General features: G+C 41.2%; 1 protein-coding gene across 3 annotated transcripts in view; it reads left to right on the top strand.

The window, feature by feature from the left end:
• Positions 1 to 12,801, top strand: part of add3a (adducin 3 (gamma) a) — a 76,093-nt gene that overhangs the window by 16,560 nt on the left and 46,732 nt on the right. Inside the window, exon 1 of one of the 3 annotated variants that reach the window (XM_026359173.1) lies at positions 5,553 to 5,681. The exons of the other annotated variants lie outside the window; for them this stretch is intronic. The gene's annotated coding sequence lies outside the window, so the exon portion shown is untranslated. Of the gene's footprint in view, positions 1 to 5,552; positions 5,682 to 12,801 lie in introns of those variants that run through there. 3 annotated transcript variants of the gene reach the window in all.

Raw genomic sequence — 12,801 nt, 5'->3', positions numbered from 1 at the left:
GACTCAGCATATTACAAGTTTATTCTTGTTAATCTTGCTTCAGTCAAATTCATTAACGATTTAAATTTCAGTTTGTTTTATACAGTTCAGTCAATATGAGAAACAATTGACAGCTTTTTCTGTAGGCCTCACACACACACACACACACACACACACACACACACACAGATTTGCGGTGACCATATGTATTGATATTAATCAAAACAGGTCTTTCCAAAGACAGACACACACTGATTTGTTGTTAGCAACTGTTTTAATTAGAAAGGGTGTTCCCCTGATAAATAACATCTGCCTCTGCTGTGAGTCATCAAGCAGCAGCCAGAGGAGTTTGGTTTGTGTGCATGTACGTCTGCTTGTGCATGTATTTGCATTTGGTTTGTATTTTACTGATATATTTGAAATGATTAGTTGCTATATTTTTGTAGTTGTTAAAGCAGTCATGTATCTGTAGGCTTATGGCCGTCTGTTTGCGTGCCATCATTTCGTGGTTTAGTTTGTTTGTCTGGTCTTGCAGTCGTTCCCCGCATCCCTGTGAAATGGGTGTATGTGACCACAGCTTGACATATAAAAATGCATATAAATATGAAGAAACGTGAATAGACTGCACATTTGCTGATTTCTTTCCTCATAAACATACACTTCTATAGAGTATGACACAAATGCTGAACATCGTCACACATTCGCTTTCAGCTCTGGTGGCCTGTGGGGCTTTTATAGTTGTCAGAGGCCACAAACGACAGCTTTGTGTTCTGGGAGGCTGGGAAACTGGCCACAACACACACACACACACACACACACACACTTTGGCAATGTCAAAGCCTGTGCACAGTTCTGCCTGGCTCAAGAGGCCGATTCATTAGAGCCTCCTCATGACACTAGAAGAGAGCGGGGATGAGAAGAGGGAGTGTTAGATCTCAGCACTCTGTCTGACATGACCTGACAGTGGTCAGGGCAGTCTTAAAGGACAAATCCACCCTAAAATACTGGTCCAAACTTTGTTCTGAATTATTCACACACCTTTTATAGCCATTTGTTACCATTAGATTTTTTTACATTGCCTTTTCCAAAATAGACAGAGCTCTTTTTAAAACATACAGGGACTTTACAAATGATGATGCCACAGAATACCATAAAATTACAAGCACCCCATGATTCATGACCACATGATTGATCTCTCTTTAAAAGCAGTTTTCATTTGACTCTTAAATGGTCGCACTCTTCCTAAATGATGAATGTCTCACAGCTGGAACTCATGCAGGGAAAAACAAACAAATAATTTGTTGTCTTCTCCAGGACCCAGTTCTTCTCAGACAACTTTATTACTGCTGTGTCATTATAGCTGTCATCATTCTGGTTTATTTGACTGACTTGGTTCATCCAAAACCACACATTTTACTTGATAGTGACAGAGCCCATTAAAACTCGATATTCACAATGGAGCCACTCAGTGATTCAAAGAGTATTTACTCTGAATGTACAAAAAAAACATCTGAAAACATCCGAACTCTTTCATTTCCAATGGGTCATCCCAAATGAATTTTATTTTCTCTGCTGGAGAGATTTTTTAAGGAGATAGTTTTTATCTAATATGATCGTTTTTGAATCTGGCAGGCCGCAGTGGAAATGTGCTGTGGAGCGGAGTGAGTAACGATGCTTGGCAGCGAGCTGTGTTTGTCTGGATCTCTCGCTCGCTGTCTCCACTGGAGTCAAGGAGACTTAAAGCCCCAGCCTCCTGTCAGCGAGGGCCCTTCACAGCCCAACAATTGTGTGAGATTTACTTCATGTTTTAACTGCTCTCCATGGACCGCTCTGGGAGATTAGACTGAATTTTCCTATTTTTATGGCCTGTTGTAGTTAGAAAAATCTTATGTTCTTACTAAACCTCACATCATTGTTATGAAGCCACCAACATGTTTTCTTTGGAAATATGCAAGAAGTGTTCAGCTGATGTAAAGTCAGTGTTAAAACTCTTTTAAAAAGCTGTATTATTAAATTAAATTTAACCCTGTAAACATCTCCCGAGTCCTGGCCGCAGTGTGCTTCTTGACGTTAATGAGCACCTCCTGACCTTGTGTCAGACATAGACCCATTAGCTGAAGCACCATGTTTATCTCTGTCACATGGTATTACAGTGCACATGCAGAATTTAGGAAAGCCCCCACCCAGCATCCCCAGAGCCACCACAACCCAATACTGAGGAGAAGTCGCCTCAGGACACGAGTCGTCCGAATTCAGTGAATAAACAAGGAAAAAATACATCTGGGTGATTAATAAAGCCGAGTGCTTGGGGCCATTTTGTCAGGTTTTGTTATTACAAATTACGACACTGACGTGCAGCATGCTCATAAATTATTCATAAAATATTATATATTATAGGTTTGTCGACATCTAATGCTATGAAATATGAAACTCTGTAAACCTTGCAGGGTATTAAATATATCTGCATACAACTCCAAATTATCATTCAATACTTTTTCTGCGGCTGCCACAAATTCCTTCTGCTAGATCTGTACAAAATCACCATTACTGCTTGACATGTACAAGATACTGCATCAGTGTCACTCTGTGCCACATGCATACTTTGCTTTCTTTGCTGAACAATAGCCAGCAGCCCTCTGCAGGCTCCTGCAGGTGGATCCCAGCACTTCTTCTGGGTTTTTCAGTGGCTTGCATCAGCAGTTATGCTGCTTCGTTATCCTCTAATGGTTGCAGGGCACAGAATAGGATTCATTTACTAGGCAGAGAAAATGCAGTTAATTAGATATTTTGTCACATTTATTTCGGTTTCAAAAGAACACATCCAGAGAAAATAAGACTGGTTATGGCTTTTTGTACTGTCCCCTGGCTGTGTACCTTCTTGTTCTTGATCAAGGAACACAACATATTGTAAGTTATTGTATGAAAGGAAGGAATTTTCTGAATGTGTCAGAGAGTCAGAGGTTCAGCAGGTGCTGTGATATTCAGCAACCGTAATGAACACGATCAGGATCATAAATATGGCATCACAGGTACATGAGAACACACTTCGACAACAAGCTGCAGATTCAGTAAATCACCATCTTATGTCAGTGTCTATTAATTAAACCTGACAGGCAAACACCTACTTGTTGATTTCTAACACATAATATTATGCAGGGATATGTACGATATACACAGAGGATTAATCTGCGTAGATTTACAGCTTTCTTCTGTATAACGAGATAATTGTGTTATATTTGTACAACTTCATTATCTACATGCATGAGTGCGTAATAACTTTCACTAAGCACACACCATCTGCAATGTGCACCACTCCCTCTTCCACTTCCCTCTCCTGAAATTGTAGAAAGTTGCGACTGGCACTCCTGCTCATAAATAATAAAGACGTGCATCCCTTTTTAACCCGTGGAGACTGCTGGTACCTTGCACATTTCACTTAATATGTTATACCAGGCATCGAGCTCTAACTATGCTGTGGGAGAGCAGGGGCGAGGATTTTTCTGGGGCAAGTATGCACAGACTGAATGCTGGAGTTCATGTGCGTAATGTGCTGTTTATTGAATAAATGTGTGAGGTGTTTTTATCTGAAGGTCAGTGAGATGTTTGCAGGTTTGGGATTTTTCTGCAAACGGGAGCCACTGGCGCTCAGCTGCACATTATTCCGACAGCACTGAGGATTCTGTTTATTCCACTGCAGCTTGAATCCACCGCAGCTAGAAAGTTTCCAGAGTGGGAGATTCAGCCCTAATGAGGAATTGATCCTCATGTCCTAGATGTAGTTTGGCAAAAAATAAAACCACACTCACCACACAGACAAGCAGAGTAAGCAGGGAATCCCTTCCACTCTGAGATTGACAGCTGGGTATACAGTAGCTAGGCTGGACTGCGTCTCCCATCCCATAATCCCCGTCTCCCAGCTTGAATAATTGATTCTGAATTGATTCAGACGCAGTGCGTTGACTTGCTTTTGGACACCGTGATGTATTCTTGTTTCCTATAATTATTGTCTGCCTTGTTTCTTTGCTAGTCAGCAGTAAAGTCAAGTTCCTATCCTTGAAATGGAATGATTTTCAAGGAAGCGGCAATTACAATTTCATTTGAGATTTGTTTGTCGTACTGACTTACTTTAAATTACACTCAAGGGAAGTTAAATGACCATCAGTGCCCGTTGTAATTCTTCCTAACAGAGTTCTTAGAAATCCGAGACCTCTTGGAAAGTCTTCCAGCCCTCTTACTGTTAAAAACCCACTAATGAAATGATGTCCATAAAAGCCTTTAATGTGCAGCACGGGCTTTGTTTCACTTAAGTGAAAGCACACACGCTTAATGCAGAAAATATTGTTGGGAGACATGGGAGGAAGGAGAAGAAGAGGAGGAGGATGGCCCTTCATTTGAACTTTGCGTGAGCTTTTCACATGCTAATTTAATCTCGGTCCTCCGGTCTTTGTTTATGTCATGTCAGTTAACAAATCGCCCAAACCACATTGACCGAGACATATTTAGTATCTGTGTCCTCACAATGTCCACCAATGAGTGCTCTTCAACATTTTGCCTTCTATGTATGTTTTTGAGCTGGGGAATGGTTTGACATTTTGGAGGACACACTTTGTCTGCTACCATGTAAAAGTCTTAAACTAGGGAATGTCTAGAGTTTTAAAAAGAATGACTACACTGATTAGTCAATTAACAAGTAACACGTATGGATCAAGTCATTTGTAATCAATTTATTGTTTTACTTTATCCTTTACAAGAATGAATTCATTGTATAGGTGAGCTAAACCAAATAAATAACCAAAACCAGCACCACTCTACCTTTTTGTTTCGGTGGAGGGAAACTCACACGTGAGGAGGAAAACTGCTGGATGTCTTTTGGAGGAGGAAAGTGGAGGGAGGGACTCTTGAGTGGAGGGAAAGTAAGACTTAGACTTAGCTGAAAGAAACTGAGGCATTTTTGTGCCTTGTCAAGGACTTAGCAACAATAGAAGTGAGGAGAGGAGAGATTTAAATTAAAAGTTTGGCCTGAAAAACAGGTGGATAAGGTTAGTGTAGCTAAGAAGAAATGTGAAGAGGGAACGAATGGAAAATAGAAAATAGACACAGACGGCATGAATCGCTTTTTTTTTTCTTTTTTCGCAGTTTCAAAATTAATGGAAACAAATCTTTGAAGGTCTTTTTCACAAAATATCACTGAGAGAAAAAGAAAAAGACCCCGTCGCCTCACTGTGTGTGTGTGTGTGTGTGTGTGTGTGTGTGTGTGTGTGTGTCTGTCTGTCAGTACTCATGAATTTAAACCACCCTCCCCTCTTCAGTCCCCTCCCGTCACCATCACCACCCTGTGAATTCACAGTTCCCCTTGCTCTCTGCATGCTGACGAGTCCTCTGCAGCTCCTGCAGCAGATAAGTAGTTTTCTATCAGTGTTTTTCTCTGCACAGAACCAGATAAAACACAGCAGCTCCTGCTTTGGTGAGAGAAGAGAGCACCAAAGAAAATTTAAAACGGGAGACACTGTAGGAGGAGCGTGAGGGAAAGAGGGCAGCAAGAGTTTTCGACTGCATTCAGCCACAATGGGAGAGGCGTGTTATAGAGAGACAGAGTGAGGCAGTAGAGGCTGAGGACTCGCTGCAGTGCAGGTGAATCACGGCCGTCTGGTGAAGAGGAGGATTCAGAGGCAGCAGTTTAACTCCAGTTGGCTGTACAGCAGGTTTGTACTGCAGTTTGTTTGCAATGCTTGCTTGCATGGTTTGATCCTCTGTGTTCTGTGTTGACATAATGGCTACAGTGTTCTCCAGCATCAGGGCTGCTGTCTCACAGCTCTATCTGCTCATGTTGCTTCTGTGCATTTGTGACATTTCCCGGCGCTGAGCGTACCAAGCAAAAGCTCATCAATCGCTGATAAACTTACACACGTTTCCAAGCACTGATTGTGTTTTAATCTTTGCTGGTATCTTGTGCACTAAAGTTCAGGCTGCGTGAAAAACTTTTAAGCGTTTTTTTAAAGCTTTGGCTGCATCGTGTTAAATGAAAAAAACAGAGGCCCTCTTCCCTCCTTTTTAGATGAGGAGTTCTTTTACTATGGAGAAGAATAGAGCTGGGAGCTGTGAATAGGCCTCAGATGGCTTTTCTGTGTGCAGAAGAGAGGTGCCGCCCTCTCAAGTGTCAGCATGCTCAGCGGGTAGGTAGCAGGGGGTAAGCCTGTGTGCTTGTAGTTTGCATCGGGGGCTGGGTCTTCTGCATCTGGCCCGAGATGATAAGAAAGTACCATGACCCATGTTTAGCTCTCTACTTGTTAGAAAAAGAGTATAAAATGAGTTTAAAGTTCAGTGTTTCTATATTTCCCCTTGACCAGTGGATCCTATCCCGCTCTTTACCCCCGGAGGGAAAGGAGGAGCGATACAGTGAAGTTCTTTTCATGGGTGTCTGTTTACTATTGACTACGCCGTGATAAGGAGCCGTTACAAACTGCTTGTTTCTATTTTTGGCTGTTGTTTTCTGGGTGTTTCTATGAAAGGCCCCCTTTCATGGTTGACTTACTGACTGTAAACGTCTGTCCTCATGCTCTTATTTGTTTGCTATCTCTGAATTTGCTGCCCACAATTGCTGCTTACTCGGTATTATGGTGATTTTTTTTTTATGGCTCGAGGTGATTTGTTCAATCAAGCCTTTGCATTCCACGCCTCAATGTTATTTGGCACATCAAGTTAGCTTTTTCATCATCATTATCATCATCAATACAAGATCAAACACAGAAATCTGCTCTGATTACTTCCAGCATAACAGATTTCTGCCACATTTTCCATCTGTTGTGCAGTGCATCTGACAGCAGACTGTAACTCTCTGTTGGATTAGGTAGTGAAATATGAAGGAGATGTGAGACCACGATGACTCTTGATTGTGCTCCAGTTGTTTTGGAATCAAGATTCCACCAATCAGTCAGATTTCCACCGAATCTTTCCGCTATTAGATCACCGCTTTATCCTGCAGTGCAATAAATTAAAGATGTGCACCGAGTTGTAATTAGCTTACAAAGTTTCACAGTGTCAGTTTAATAGTCAAAGAGAAACAGCACTGTTTGAGTTGTCTTACTCAACGTCATTAAACTATTCTCCCCGGCAAGTGCAGCTGAAATAGATTCTCAACTAGTCCTGATTTGCTGTCACTTTCATCTCGTCTGCCAGATCGGTGACACAGACACTTGCGCCCATGGTGCTTCTTCCTCAAAGTAACCTCCTCATATCTATTTTCTTTTATTACTTAGTTTAACACATAGTTGCCTATTTTTATAGACTTTTAAGTATATTACATACTGTATTGATATTATATTACATAATATATTAATATTACCAGAGGATAGTTTAATATTTCCTACTGCTGAAAAGTATATTGCAGACATATAGCTATCTTGGAGTATTACTTGTTGACACCTAATGCTGCGTCGTGTGGACACTTTCTACACGTCATGCTTGAAAAGTCTTGATGAAACACAATGTAAACGGTTGTTTCAAGTGTAGCATTACATGTTATTGGTCTACACTTTTACTACAATGTTGAATATTCTGCCTTAAGATTCGGCTCTGTCTATGTTATGATGTGGGCACATGCTGCTCCCATGGCACTCGCTGCCATAGTGATGGACTTGGTCCTCAAATAAATCCTGAAATGTCTAATCAAATATTTGTCCAGAGTTCTTTCACAGAGTAATAAAACAGGATCCCCGTTACAGGCTTTGCTTGGTCTTCATCTTTTGGCCGTTCCCATTGTTTGAGGAAGGACTTTGTGTGCCGGGCTCCTGAAGAAAATATTGCTGCTTCAGGCTCAGTGATTTGCAGTCGCGCTGGCCCTGATTTTTCATCCTGAAGCATTTGTGTATGTGTCTGAATTCAACACCACATGCCTGCTCTGGGGTCAAGTGTTTGAGATTTATCTTTGTGGCTAATATAGATACATTTCTAAGTGGTTCATGTGAGTTATTGCACTTAAACCTTGGACATGTGGTTGAATAACGTTTTAAACTAACTAAAATAGCTGAGTTCCACCCCACACTGAGTGCTGCGACGGTGAGGTATTGTCTTGGTGTCTCAATCCACCTCAGTAACCCAAGCACCTCTCCAGTTCCTGTCTTTAGTTTTGCCCTTTAGCAGGAATGATGCTGTGTGAGTGAGTGAGTGAGTGAGTGAGTGAGTTATTAAAAAAGGAAGGGGTGTCTTATGGTCCAAGAAATGGGTGTTACTCTTCTTCATAACTTGTGTTGTAAATCACTGGTTTATGTAATGGAGAGCTCTCTCTCTCCCTGTATGTGTGTGTGTGTGCGTGTTAAACAGCTTGGCAAGCGTGCCTCAGATTATGTCATGTAGCATGGTTTCCAGCTGTTTGAGTCAGCTGCATTTAATTTAGCTTTCAAGACGTTATCCAAAACCACAGTCTGTGTGTGTGTGTATGTGTCCTTTATGTGTGTGTATACAGTACGTGCGCCCTGTATATATTTGTAACTTTTAAATTTGCACTGCATTGTTTGTGTAAAAATGCACATTCAATAAAGTCTTTGGAGTCGTTATTTGCCGGCCCACAGGGTGAAGAAATCATTGCTGACAGTTTCTGGCTAATGAAAGCTCTGAACCTTTTTTTTTGGTCCTTTTTGATGATTATGATTTGGGTCTGATTGAACACTGCGGTCCAGCTTTAACTTAAACCAAATGTATTTGGGTTTGGTCCCACAAAGGGGCTTAAATATGAGCTTTGACAGAAAGACTGTGCACATTTCAGCTTTAATGCAGGTGCACAAACTCACTGTGATCAGTTTGCAAAAAAGTAAAGCGTGTGTGTGTGTGTGTGTGTGTGTGTGTGGGTGGTGTGTGTGTGTGTGTGCAACAACATCTTTGAACCAGCAACATTTTGTTGTTGTTGTTTTTTTGTTTATTTGTTTTGCAGTCAGTGTAATTTTGTTTAGCTACCACTGAGGTCCTTCAATATCCTTTGATATATCCGTGGCCAAAGCAAACTGATCCCCAATTTCCTTTTGACTTAAACTCAAATCTGAGGCTTGTTGACATAGGCTGATGGACTCATTGTTGTTCTCTCACACAGATGGTTTAATCATGTTACAGTCATGTTACCTAATCCGATTCCTGGAAGAGCCTCCAAAAAAAAAAGAATTGATGCTCTGTGGTTGGATTGTTGTTTATTTGTTTTTGTTTATTTGTTAGTTTTTTTTCTTCTTTCTTTTTTTCATGTCTGAAACGGTGGCAAGACAGAATCTGTGCTAGAAGAAGAAACTCGCTATAATAACTGTACAACTGTGCAGATGATAAGATCGGCTACATGGCTAAATGCCATGAGAAGTCTGGGTTCTGGCTCTGCTCTTTACCCAGCCATGGTTAGACCTGTCTAGCCCCAAGCTCCCAGCCGGCATTGACCACAGCTAGTTGAGGTTTGGAGGGTGAAACCAGTGCTTTTTATAGATGGCGAAGACCAGGTCAGAGTTCATGGGAAAGCTTTGCTGAACCTGTCCTCACCACGTTGCTGTATCTGCTGACATGTTTCTCTCATGTTACTAAAATTGGATTTCACAGTTGTGGATACTAGTTGAGAGAATCTGTGTGCATGCTAGACTTACTGCGGTGCTCAATAAACTGTTAATGTACAACTAGAAGTTTACTCTAGATTAACGTTTTTGTACATTTTCTGTTCAAAGTGCAAATAAAAGTAATCATGTTACCTCGAACCTGAAGAAATGCTGAAAATCAAAATGCTGTGCACTTTTTGTGACACTCGGTGGCTGTAAATGCCCTGTCAAAGAGGGCATGAGTCTGCAGGGCTGTGCGTGCACACAGGACTGTCACGCAGCAATTGACTAGGAAAGTTAAAGATACTGGTGCAGCTGAGTGACTGGAGTCCTGAGGCCGAGGCATCACTGCACAAAATGAACAGGCCGCTATGCGTTGCTTTGTAAAATAATGGAATTTATTATTTTACATAATAAAACATATAATATCATACAACTGCAGAATAAAAAAAAAAGGTTATTTTGCACAAAAGGTGTCTGCAGAAATAAAATGAATGAATGAATTAATTAATCTATGCAGAAATTTCGTCTGGGCTCTTTCCTTCACCGAACACTTGTTTGCTGCTTTTTTGTTGTGAGACTTGTGACACGTCCAACTTTGACCTGAGATGCCAGAACATTTTTAAGACTGTACCATGTTGTTTGCATCTGATAAGTCCAGTTTCTATTCAAGCTCCCCTTTGTCAGTGAAAGATTGTCTCTCTGTCTTGGCATTGATAACAGACTAGTTCAGAGTCACAGGGATTATCATGTGTGCTACACCAGATCAGCTGCTTGTAGAGGGGGAGTTCATGGTTCTTGTTAGTATAAAACGTCTGACCTGTATTGGTGTTAGTCAGTAATGCCAGTAAAATAAGAAAACTCCATAGACTTTCAAACCAAAGCCATTCTTGTGTTTTGGGGAACACGGAGGGGGAGAATAGGAAATAAACAGTTTAAAAGGTGTTTTATGAGCACTTTTTATTGTAATGGTTAATGCCCCATTGACTTTTGCAATTGCAGGTAATCAGTGCTAATTTTGCAACCCCCTCTTATAAAATAGTAGAGAATTCTCCTAACAACAAATGAAAAAGGTAGGTTTCATTTGTGATTTGTGGATTTAACCACATGTGATATTTGTCTGCAGGAATTTGCAGCTCTTTGTAACGTGATGAGAGGCAGGAAGAGGAATTGATAAACGACGAATGCAGCAAACAACACAGACGACAGTGTTGTACTTGTCCTGGCCGAATGATACCAACCAACCAGCACAAACACATATGAGCGAACACAGTATAGCTGTGGATTTACTACAAAATCCCACAAAGCCTTGTTTTTAAAGCCCCAAAACAATGACTTCATCTTACAGTGGGAAGCTTTTCTGTCCTGGTAAATATTGACTCTGGTGAGAGGGCCGAGCACACAGCCTCCCAATTTCCCCTTTAAATCTCTTCCTTTCTTCTTTTTTTTTTGTTTCTTTCCTCCTTCCCTCCTCCCTAACTAAAACCTGGAAGTAATTTATGGAGGCAGGATGGGATTTCTCCCATCCAGAAAATGTTAACAGAGCTCAGTGAGGTGGGACGTCCCACACCTCCTGTCAAGGGAATTGCATCAGAGTGGAGTTGAAGATCTCAGTGCTGGAACCAGCTGTAGTTTGATGTTTGGTTAAAACCTAGTTACTAAAGCAGAAACTGTGTTTACTGCAGCCACAGTGTTGCCTCTCAGATCTGTTTTTCTGTGGTACAAAGAAAAAATACAAGTTTCTGTGCTTTTGAAATGATCAGTTAATGAATTCAAGCAAGTTATTTGTGCTGCACGTACTCATGTGTACAACTACACCACAGAGTACAGTCTACAGCCCACGCTGCCTTAGGTTTCAAATTCAAATTCAAATCGGCTTTCATTTAAAAGACCCTCCAGAGTGAGCTTTTGTCAGAGAACATCCATGTTTCTGATCCAACTTTTATCCCTTTTCTGTTTTTTGTTTTAGTTCTGTATGAATGACCCACGTTTTGTCCTGTGTCTTCCATTTTTGCACAGGTTAGGTTGTAACTAGAAAACGTCTAGTTCTTAATACCAAAGTTTTCACTCATGTTCACCTTTGTGATCATATTTACTGGAAAAGATATTCTGATACAATAACTATAATAACTTTCAGAGCTCCATAAATGCACACAAGTAAAACAAAGAAACAGAAACACTAAAACACCGTTACAAAATTCTGGTGGACTTCTGTGGTCCCACACCCCAAAGCCTACTAATCATTGTATCCTTGAAGTAGGAGAACACAGACCAGATTCCCAGTGCAGGATTGGGATCGCGGTCCAAAGAGGGAAAGAAAGGGAGAAACCTAGTGTACAGCATATGAGCTTCCTCAGTTTGTGGAAGATGGAGTAGCGCATCAGTTTCATGGGTCAAGAGTGTTAGGCTCTGATGAAACAGGAAGACGTGCAGAATGTGGTGGGAGATCGGACAAGCTGTGTTTAAGGAAAAAAAAGAACAGTTTGGGGTCCATGAAGGGAGAAATGAGTTGGGAGTGTGGATAGGTGGGAGGAGATGTTATTAATCTGTGTTTTCCCCGCGTATTGTCATTTCCCCTGCAGCTGGTCCCGAGTTTAGAGGGAAAGAAAAACACGAGTGAGGAGATCAGAACTGTAAACAGTGGCGCTGCCAGTGGGCCGTTCGTTCCCCACCACTGACACATGTGTAATAAAACACATTGTCTGATTTTGTAATGTGAAGCTCATGAAGGTGAAGCGAAGGCCAGGCAGAAGAAAATGCACAGATGTAGCGCAGCCCCCAGTGTTTGAAAAATGACTACTGAGAGAGTTAAAAGGTGCTTTTTCAGGAGTCAGATGAACATGATGTAAACGTTAGTGGATCTGTGATCAGATCAGATAGTTACAACTGTTTTTCATGCAAGAACTGGTTCACCTTAGGTCTCAATTAGTCTGACAGGGGTAATTTCACAGATTTATTGCCCTGCCTTGGGTCTCAACAGTGGCCTCCATTAACCCCTAGTTTCCTCTCAGGTCAGGTCTGTGGTTTACAGGCCCATTAAAATACAATCAAAAACAGTTTTCCCACCAGACAGTCCCTCTCCTGAACTAGGCATGGCAACAGTCTTCCTGATCAGCTATTAACACTTACTTACTGTACATGTTCAGATGTACTTGAACATGATCTCATATGAACTTGCTTCTTTCAAGCAGATTGAACCCTTTAGCCTCAGTAAAGAAGACTACCACAGGCATTATGTGTTGAACCTTGAACTTTAGGAAAA

This window comes from Anabas testudineus, chromosome 1 (genome assembly GCF_900324465.2).
Source record: "Anabas testudineus chromosome 1, fAnaTes1.2, whole genome shotgun sequence".
In the NCBI taxonomy this organism is placed as follows: Eukaryota; Metazoa; Chordata; class Actinopteri; order Anabantiformes; family Anabantidae; genus Anabas; species Anabas testudineus.
Note: the sequence above shows the minus strand (reverse complement) of the source record. Positions and strands in the feature narration are given on the sequence as shown.